The following is a 10960-nucleotide window of genomic DNA, read 5'->3' as shown; positions in this document are numbered from 1 at the left end:
CTTTTTGTTCAGAAGGTAAGGTTAGTTTCTTCCTATGGTGTTTTCGAGTCAATCGGAAAAACGCTCGCGGAGATATTCACGCGTGTTTTTTAAGTGTTGTTTTGCTGCGCAGGGTTAACCGTAAGGCGAATTCTGGCATGTTTGGTATCGTTGGACTCGGCAACTATTCAGAACTCCAAAGAAACAAGTCCCGTGAAAATACGTCAATTGAAGCCAAAGTTATAGGCGTGTAAAGCATAAGTCTGGCCACTAGGTGGCGCTGTGACAAAACTCAGCATGCACCCTCAGTTCCTGACTGGCATCTCAAGTACCAAGTTTCGTGTCAATAGGTTTAAGTTTGGCGAAGATACAGCCTAAAATCTGTTTTTTTGCGCTCTACGTAAAATTCAATAAGGTGGTATACGACAACGGATTGCTGTATCGAAATTCTTTTGATAACTTTTTGCCATGAGTGTCTCAAGATGATGCATACCATTTTTGGGGGCAATCGGACAAAAGCTCTAGGACGAGTTCGAAAAAGTAGGTTTTATGAATAATTCAAAATGGCAGAAAGATTTTCATGACGGAAAATGACATCATAGGGTCCAATCAAATCGTCTTGAGCCAAGGAATCAGAGGAAACAAGAATTTTGTTTCTAGGCCTCACGGATCAGAAGTTATAAGCAAAAACATAAGTGCAAATTTGGACTGTTGGTGGCGCTAGCGGGTTAGACATAGAGACTCCAAATTTGCTGTGGGGACACATTGGAGTGTCCTTTATCAGTGTGCCAAATTTCATAACTTTCCTACGTACGGTTCTATGGGCTGCCATAGACCGCAATGGCGGAAGAAGAATAACTAATAATAATAATTATTATTATTATAAAAAGAAAACTAACAAATACAATAGGGGTCTTCGCCCCTTCGGGGCTTGACCCCTAATAATAAATATAGCTGCAAGCAGCAATGCCGGGGTCAAGCCGAAAAGGGCACAAAAGGATGTAAAATTGAGATTGGATAAGCAGATTGAAGAACCTAGGTAAACCTAATAATTTTAGATGAAAAAACAAAAAAGTTATCAACAAAAATAATTTAAGTTCTTGACTACTGCAATCGTCCTTCTGTTATTGACAATCATGGAACATTAGAGCACTGAAGGGCATGTGCGTGGTGTTTGCAGTTGCAAAACATGGGTCACATCATGTTACAACAAGTTTAATTAATCAAACGAGACCATCCCCGTGTCTCTACGATGTTCTGATGCAGAGATATAGCTTTTGCAAAAACGGTTGATAAGGTATTCTCAATGGTTGCTGGGGAGTGAATTGGCAAACACCAGTGATTATAGTCAAAGCCATGAAAGGAATAATCCATGATGACTCGTGGTTTTAGATGTGTTGTTGCAATAGTTTTAGGCAAAAATACCATATTCTATCTCAAAACCAGTAGGTCGCGCAATGACAAAATTGTGCATGCAACATCAGGTCATGATTGTTTTACATCTAGCTAGTTTTATGTCTATACACTTTAGTTTAGTGAAGAAACAGTTGTATGACCATAGGGCTGGCTTGTTATCAAAGGTTTTGTTCAATTATAAGGCCATCTAGTGGTGCAAGCATACAATTTTTTTGTGTAGCCTCAGAATGTGCTCATGCATCAGCGTATCAAATCTGGTGAAAAAATCTCTTTTCGTTACGAAGTTACAACCATTTATGTGTAAAAAACACAAAATTTGAAGGTAATTTTTCGTTTTTTGCAATTTTCGCCCATTTCTGATGAAAATTTTAATATAACACCAATAGAACTTTTTGTTCAGAAGGTAAGGTTAGTTTCTTCCTATGGTGTTTTCGAGTCGATCGGAAAAACGTTCGCGGAGATATTCACGCGTGTTTTTTAAGCGCTATTTTGCTGCGCAGGGTTCATCGTAAGGCGAATTCTGGCATGTTTGGTGTCGTTTCACTCGGCAACTATTCAGAACTCCAAAGAAGCAAGTCCCATGAAAATACGTCAATCGGAGCCAAAGTTATAGGTGTATAAAACATTTCTCTGGCCACTAGGTGGCGCTGCAACGAAACTATGCATGCACCCTCGGTTCCTGACTGGCATCTCAAGTACCAAGTGTCGTGTCAATAGGCCTAAGTTTGACGAAGATACAGCCTAAAATCTGTTTTTTTGCGCTCTACGTAAAATTCGTTAAGGCGGTATACGACAACGGATTGGTGTATCGAAATTCTTTTGATAACTTTTTGCCTTAAGTGTCTCAAGATGATACATACCAATTTTCGTGGCAATTGGACAAAAGCTCTAGGACGAGTTCGAAAAAGTAGGTTTTACGAATAATTCAAAATGGCGGAAAATTTTCATGTCGAAAAAAGACGCCATAGGGTCCAATCGAATCGTCTTGAGCCAAGGAAACAGAGGAAGCAAGAATTTTGTTTCTAGGGCTTACGGATCAGAAGTTATAAGCAAAAACATAAGTGCAACTTTGGACTGTTGGTGGCGCTAGCGGGTTAGACATAGAGACTCCAAATTTGCTGTGGGGACACATTGGACTGTCCTCTATCAGTGTGCCAAATTTCATAACTTTCCTACGTACGGTTCTATGGGCTGCCATAGACCGCAATGGCGGAAGAAGAAGAAGAATAACTAAATATAGCTGCAAGCAGCAATGCCGGGGTCAAGCCGAAAAGGGCACAAAAGGATGTAAAATTGAGATTGGATAAGCAGACTAAAGAACCTAGGGAAACCTTATGATTTCAGATGAAAAAAACGCAAAAGTAATCAACAAAAATAATCTATGTTCTTGTCTACTGCAATCGTCCTTCTGTTATTGACAATCATGGAACATTAGAGCACTGAAAGACATGTATGTGATGTTTGCAGTGGCAAAACATGGGTCACAACATGTTACAGCAAGTTAAATGAGTCAAAAGAGACCATCCCCATGTCTCTACGCCGTTCTGATGCAGAGAAAAAGCTGTTGCAAAAACAGTTGATAAGGTATTCTCATTGGTTGCTAGACAGTAAATTGACATCCACCAGTAATTATAATCCAAGCCATGAAATGAATAATCCATGATGATTTATGGTTTTAGATGTGTTTGTTGCAGTAGTTTTAGGCAAAAATTACCATTTTCTATCTCAAAACCACTAGGTGGCGCTGTGACAAAATTGTGCATGCAACTTCAGGTCATGATTACGTTACATTGAGCTAGTTTTATGTCTATACACTTTAGTTTAGTGAAGAAACAGTTGTATGACCATAGGGCTGGCTTGATATCACAGGTTTTGTTCAATTATAACGCCAACTAGTGGTGCAAGCAAGCAATTTTTTTTGTGTAGCCTAAGACTGTGGTCGTACATCAGCGTATCAAATCTGGTGAAAAAATCTCTTTTCGTTGCGAAGTTATAACCATTTATGTGTAAAAAATACAAAATTTAAAGGTAATTTTTCGTTTTTTGCATTTTTCGGCAATTTCTGATGAAAATTTTAATATAATGCCAATAGAACTTTTTGTTCAGAAGGTAAGGTTAGTTTCTTCCTATGGTGTTTTTGAGTCGATCAGAATTACGCTCGCGGAGATTTTCGCACGTGTTTTTTAAGCGCCATTTTGCTGCGCAGGGTTAACCGTAAGGCGAATTCTGGCAAGTTTGGTATCGTTGGACTCGGCAACTATTCAAAACTCCAAGGAAACAAGTCCCGTGACAATACATTGACCGCAGCCAAAGTTATAGGCGTGTAATACATTAATCTGACCACTAGGTGGCGCTGCGACGAAACTGTGCATGCACCCTCAGTTCCTGACTGGCATCACAAGTACCAAGTGTCATGTCAATAGGCCTAAGTTTGACGAAGATACAGCCTAAAATCAGTTTTTTTGCACTCTACGTAAAATTTGTTAAGGCGGTATACGACAACGGATTGGTGTATTGAAATTCTTTTGATAACTTTTTGCCATGAGTGTCTCTAGATGCTACGTGCCGATTTTCGTGGCAATCGGACAAAAGCTCTAGGACAAGTTCGAAAAAGTAGGTTTTACGAATAATTCAAAATAGTGGAAAAATTTTCATGACGGAAAATGACGTCATAGGGTCCTTTCGAATCGTCTTGAGCCAAGGAATCAGAGGAAACGAAAATTGTGTTTCTAGGACATACGGACCAGAAGTTATAAGCAAAAACATAAGTGCAACTTTGGACTGTTGGTGGCGCTAGCGGGTTAGACATAGAGACTCCAAATTTGCTGTGGGGACACACTGGAGTGTCCTTTATCAGTGTGCCAAATTTCATAACTTTCCTACGTACGGTTCTATGGGCTGCCATAGACCGCAATGGCGGAAGAAGAATAACTAATAATAATTGTAAAAAGAAAACTAACAAATACAATAGGGGTCTTCGCCCCTTCGGGGCTTGACCCCTAATAATAAATATAGCTGCAAGCAGCAATGCCGGGGTCAAGCCGAAAAGGGCACAAAAGGATGTAAAATTGAGATTGGATAAGCAGATTGAAGAACCTAGGTAAATCTAATAATTTTAGATGAAAAAACAAAAAAGTTATCAACAAAATTAATCTAAGTTCTTGTCTACTGCAATCGTCCTTCTGTTATTGACAATCATGGAACATTAGAACACTGAAGGACATGTGAGTGGTGTTTGCAGTGGTCACATCATGTTACAACAAGTTTAATTAGTCAAAAGAGACCATCCCCATGTCTCTACGATGTTCTGATGCAGAGATATAGCTTTTGCAAAAACGGTTGATAAGGTATTCTCAATGGTTGCTAGGGAGTAAATTGGCAACCACCAGTGATTATAGTCAAAGCCATGAAAGGAATAATCCATGATGACTCATGGTTTTAGATGTGTTGTTGCAGTAGTTTTAGGCAAAAATACCATATTCCATCTCAAAACCAGTAGGTGGCGCAATGAAAAAATTGTGCATGCAACATCAGGTCATGATTGTGTTACATCTAGCTAGTTTTATGACTATACACTTTAGTTTAGTTAAGAAACAGTTGTATGACCATAGGGCTGGCTTGTTATCAAAGGTTTTGTTCAATTATAAGGCCATCTAGTGGTGCAAGCATACAATTTTTTTTGTGTGGCCTCAGAATGTGCTCATGCATCATCGTATCAAATCTGGTGAAAAAATCTCTTTTCGTTACAAAGTTACAACCATTTATGTGTAAAAAACACAAAATTTGAAGGTAATTTTTCGTTTTTTGCAATTTTCGGCCATTTCTGATGAAAATTTTAATATAACGCCAATAGAACTTTTTGTTCAGAAGGTAAGGTTAGTTTCTTCCTATGGTGTTTTCGAGTCGATCGGAAAAACGTTCGCGGAGATATTTACGCGTGTTTCTTAAGTGCTATTTTGCTGCGCAGGGTTAACCGTAAGGCGAATTCGGGTATGTTTGGTATCGTTGGACTCGGCAACTATTTAGAACTCAAAGGAAACAAGTCCTGTGAAAATATGTCAATCGGAGCCAAAGTTATAGGCATGTAAAACATAAGTCTGACCACTAGGTGGCGCTGTGACGAAACTCTGCATGCACCCTTAGTTCCTGACTGGCATCACAAATACAAAGTATCGTGTCAATAGGCTTAAGTTTGGCGAAGATACAGCCTCAAATCCGTTTTTTTGAGCTCTACGTAAAATTTGTTGACGCGCTATACGACAACGGATTGGTTTATCAAAATTCTTTTAATAACTTTTTGCCTTGAGTGTCTCTAGATGGTGCATACCGATTTTCAAGGCAATCCGGCAAAAGCTCTAGGACGAGTTCGCAAAAGTAGGTTTTATGAATATTTAAAAATGGCGGGAAAATTTTCATGACGGAAAATGACGTCATAGGGTCCAATCGAATCGTCTTGAGCCAAGGAATCAGAGGAAACAAGAATTTAATTTCTAGGACGTACGGGTCAGAAGTTATAGGCAAAAACATAAGTGCAACTTTGGACTGTTGGTGGCGCTAGTGGGTTAGATATAGAGACTCCAAATTTGCTGTGGGGACACATTGGACTGTCGTTTATCAGTGTGCCAAATTTCATAACTTTCCTACGTACGGTTCTATGGGCTGCCATAGACCGCAATGGCGGAAGAAGAATAACTAATAATAATAATAATAAAATTAAGAAAACTAACAAATACAATAGGGTTCTACGCCCCTTCGGGGCTTGACCCCTAAATATAGCTGCAAGCAGCAATGCCGGGGTCAAGCCAAAAAGGGCACAGAAGAAGGTAAACTTGAGTCCGGATGAGCAGTTCAAAAAAACCTAGCAAAACCTCCTGATTTCAGACAAATTAATATAACAGTCATCAGCTAAAAAGCTGTGTTCTTATTCAGTGAAATCTCTCCCTCACGTCTTGAGGAGCATTGACAACTAGAACACTGAAGGAAATGTGAGTGGTGCTTGCAGTGGTAATACTCAGCTCACAAAATGTTACAGTGGTGTTAATAAGTCAAAAGAGCCCACCCCCATGTCTCTACGCTGTTCTGATGCAGAGATAAAGCTCTTGCAAAAACAGTTGATAAGGTATTCTCATTGGTTGCTAGACAGTAAATTGACATCCACCAGTGATTATAATCCAAGCCATGAAATGAATAATCCATGATGACATGTGGTTTTAGATGTGTTGTTGCAGTAGTTTTAGGCAAAATTTTCAATTTTCTATCTCAAAACCACTAGGTGGCGCTGTGACAAAATTGTGCATGCAACTTCAGGTCATGATTACGTTACATCGAGCTAGTTTTATGACTATACACTTTAGTTTAGTGAAGAAACAGTTGTATGACCATAGGGCTGGCTTGATATCACAGGTTTTGTTCAATTATAACGCCAACTAGTGGTGCAAGCAAGCAATTTTTTTTTTGTAGCCTCAGACTGTGGTCGTACATCAGCGTATCAAATCTGGTGAAAAAATCTCTTTTCGTTGCGAAGTTATAACCATTTATGTGTAAAAAATACAAAATTTAAAATGTAATTTTTCGTTTTTTGCATTTTTCGGTCATTTCTGATGAAAATTTTAATATAACGCCAATAGAACTTTTTGTTCAGAAGGTAAGGTTAGTTTCTTCCTATGGTGTTTTTGAGTCGATCAGAATTACGGTCGCGGAGATATTCGCGCGTGTTTTTTAAGCACTATTTTGCCGCACAGGGTTAACCGTAAGGCGAATCCTGGCATGTTTGGTATCGTTGGACTCGGCAACTATTCAAAACTCCAAGGAAACCAGTCCCTTGTAAATATGATGATCATAGCCAAAGTTATAGGCCTATAAAACATTCGTCTGGCCACTAGGTGGCGCTGCAACGAAACTGTGCATGCTCCCTCAGTTCCTGACTGGCATCTCAAGTACCAAGATTTGTGTCAATAGGCCTAAGTTTGGAGAAGATACAGCCTAAAATCTGTTTTTTTGCGCTCTATGTAAAATTTGTTGACGCGCTATACGACAACGGATTGGTTTATCGAAATTCTTTTAATAACTTTTTGCCTTGAGTGTCTCTAGATGCTGCATACCAATTTTCGTGGAAATCGGGGAAAAGCTCTAGGACGAGTTCGCAAAAGTAGGTTTTACGAATAATTCAAAATGGCGAAAAAATTTCATGACGGAAAATGATGTCATAGGGTCCAATGGAATCGTCTTGAGCCAAGGAATCAGAGGAACCAAGAATTTTGTTTCTAGGGCTTACGGATAAGAAGTTATAGGCAAAAACATAAGTGCAACTTTGGACTGTTGGTGGCGCTAGTGGGTTAGACATAGAGACTCCAAATTTGCTGTGGGGACACATTGGACTGTCCTTTATCAGTGTGCCAAATTTCATAACTTTCCTACGTACGGTTCTATGGGCTGCCATAGACCGCAATGGCGGAAGAAGAATAACTAATAATAATAATAAAATTAAGAAAACTAACAAATACAATAGGGTTCTACGCCCCTTCGGGGCTTGACCCCTAATAATAAGAAAACTAACAAATACAATAGGGTTCTACGCCCCTTCGGGGCTTGACCCCTAATAATAAGAAAACTAACAATAACAATAGGTGTCTACGCCACTTCGTGGCTTGACCCCTAAATATAGCTGCAAGCAGCAATGCCGGGGTCAAGCCGAAAAGGGCACAAAAGGATGCAAAATTGAGATTGGATAAGCAGATTGAAGAACCTAGGTAAACCTAATAATTTTAGATGAAAAAACAAAAAGTTATCAACAAAAATGATCTATGTTCTTGTCTACTGCAATCGTCCTTCTGTTTTTGACAATCATGGAACATTAGAGCACTGAAAGACATGTGAGTGGTGTTTGCAGTGGCAAAACATGGGTCACATCATGTTATAACAAGTTAAATTAGTCAAAAGAGACCATCTCCGTGTCTTTACGATGTTCTGATGCAGAGATATAGCTTTTGCAAAAACGGTTAATAAGGTATTCTCAATGGTTGCTAGGGAGTGAATTGGCAACCACCAGTGATCATAGTCAAAGCCATGAAAAGAATAATCCATGATGACTCATGGTTTTAGATATGTTATTGCAGTAGTTTTAAGCAAAAATACCATATTTCTATCTTAAAACCACTAGGTGGCGCAATGACAAAATTGTGCATGCAACATCAGGTCATGATTGTGTTACATCTAGCTAGTTTTATGTCTATACACTTTAGTTTAGTGAAGAAACAGTTGAAATACCATAGGGATGGCTTGTTATCAAAGGTTTTGTTCAATTATAAGGCCATCTAGTGGTGCAAGCATACAATTTTTTTTGTGTAGCCTCAGAATGTGCTCATGCATCAGCGTATCAAATCTGGTGAAAAAATATATTTTCGTTACGAAGTTACAACCATTTATGTGTAATAAACACAAATTTTGAATGAAATTTTTCGTTTTTTGCAATTTTCGGCCATTTCTGATGAAAATTTTAATATAACGCCAATAGAACTTTTTGTTCAGCAGGTAAGGTTAGTTTCTTCCTATGGTGTTTTCGAGTCGATCGGAAAAACGTTCGCGGAGATATTCACGCGTGTTTCGTAAGCGCTATTTTGCTGCGCAGGGTTAACCGTAAGGCGGATTCTGGCATGTTTGGTATCGTTGGACTCGACAACTATTCAGAACTCCAAAGCAACAAGTCCCGTGAAAATACGTCAATCGGAGCCAAAGTTATAGGTGTATAAAACATTTCTCTGGCCACTAGGTGGCGCTGCGACGAAACTGTGCATGCACCCTCAGTTCCTGACTGGCATCACAAGTACCAAGTGTCGTGTCAATAGGCCAAAGTTTGACGAAGATACAGCCTAAAATCCGTTTTTTTGCGCTCTACGTAAAATTCGTTAAGGCGGTATATGACAACGGATTGCTGTATCAAAATTCTTTTGATAACTTTTTGCCATGAGTGTCTCAAGATGATACATACCAATTTTCGTGGAAATCGGACAAAAGCTCTAGGACGAGTTCGAAAAAGTAGGTTTTTTAAACAATTCAAAATGGGGGAAAAATTTAATGACGGAAAATGACGTCATAGGGTCCAATCGAATTGTCTTGAGCCAAGGAATCAGAGGAACCAAGAATTTTGTTTCTGGGACTTACGGATCAGAAGTTATAACCAAAAACATAAGTGCAACTTTGGACTGTTGGTGGCGCTAGCGGGTTAGAGATAGAGACTCCAAATTTGCTGTGGGGACACATTGGACTGTCCTCTATCAGTGTGCCAAATTTCATAACTTTCCTATGTACGGTTCTATGGGCTGCCATAGACCGCAATGGCGGAAGAAGAATAACTAATAAATATAGCTGCAAGCAGCAATGCCGGGGTCAAGCCGAAAAGGGCACAAAAGGATGTAAAATTGAGATTGGATAAGCAGATTGAAGAACCTAGGTAAACCTGATAATTTTAGATAAAAAAACAAAAAAGTTATCAACAATAATAATCTATGTTCTTGTCTACTGCAATCGTCCTTCTGTTATTGACAATCATTAGAGCACTGAAGGACATGTGAGTGATGTTTGCAGTAGCAAAACATGGGTCAAAACATGTAACAACAAGTTAAATGAGTCAAAATAGACCATCCCCATGTCTTTACGATGTTCTGATGCAGATAAAAAGCTCTTGCAAAAAACGGTTGATAAGGTATTGTCATTGGTTGCTAGGGATTGAATTGGCAACCACCAATGATTATACTCCAAGCCATGGAGGAATAATCAAGGAATAATCCATGAAGACTCATGGTTTTAGATGTGTTGTTCAGGCACGTGCACACATAGACATAAAAGGGGGCTTGAGCACCTGCCCTTTTTATTCCTGGAGAGAAAGTGCCCTTTTTTTCCTGGGGTGCTTTTAAAAAAAATAATATTATCTTTATTCATATAACAACTGATGTCTGTCTGTTTCTTGTGTTTTTTACTTGTTGCTTATTTAATTTAACATGAATTTATTCAGAAATCATTTAAATGAGATTTAAACTCTTATATAAAGAAAAATAGCGCTATTTGTGGCACACAAACGGTTAACAGATGAGTCCCGCCTCCAAAATTCACATCGCTAATATGATTGGCTTTACCTTTCCTTAGTCCCGCCTCTCTAACTTACTTCGCTTTTTGATTGGCTTGTCTACACTCGTGCTGCATCATTCGCGCTTCAAGCGCCAAAGCTGCTCAGCCTGAACGAGACGCGATCATGTGCATGATTATGCAGGCAGCTACCGGTAAGTGTGTGAGGAAGAAAGCATTCTTATATTAACAGTTTTATGCACAAAATATGGGACACGTTGTTACACATAACGATTCAGGGACATTGTTTTCCACGACAATCCCATATTAACCTGAAGAGTTGCAAACTTGTAACAGTGTAGTAGTGTATGTAGTTTAAACAGACTGCTCATAAAATAATAAAGCACAAACAATAAAATAATTGCTAACTACAGTAGTAAGCTTTTTGGTTTGCGTTTTTAGTAAGGTCTGTTAAATAAGTATAATGTGTTATACTGGAGTGCTG

The sequence above is a fragment of the Misgurnus anguillicaudatus genome, chromosome 25, assembly GCF_027580225.2.
Source record: "Misgurnus anguillicaudatus chromosome 25, ASM2758022v2, whole genome shotgun sequence".
NCBI lineage: Eukaryota > Metazoa > Chordata > Actinopteri > Cypriniformes > Cobitidae > Misgurnus > Misgurnus anguillicaudatus.
Note: the sequence above shows the minus strand (reverse complement) of the source record.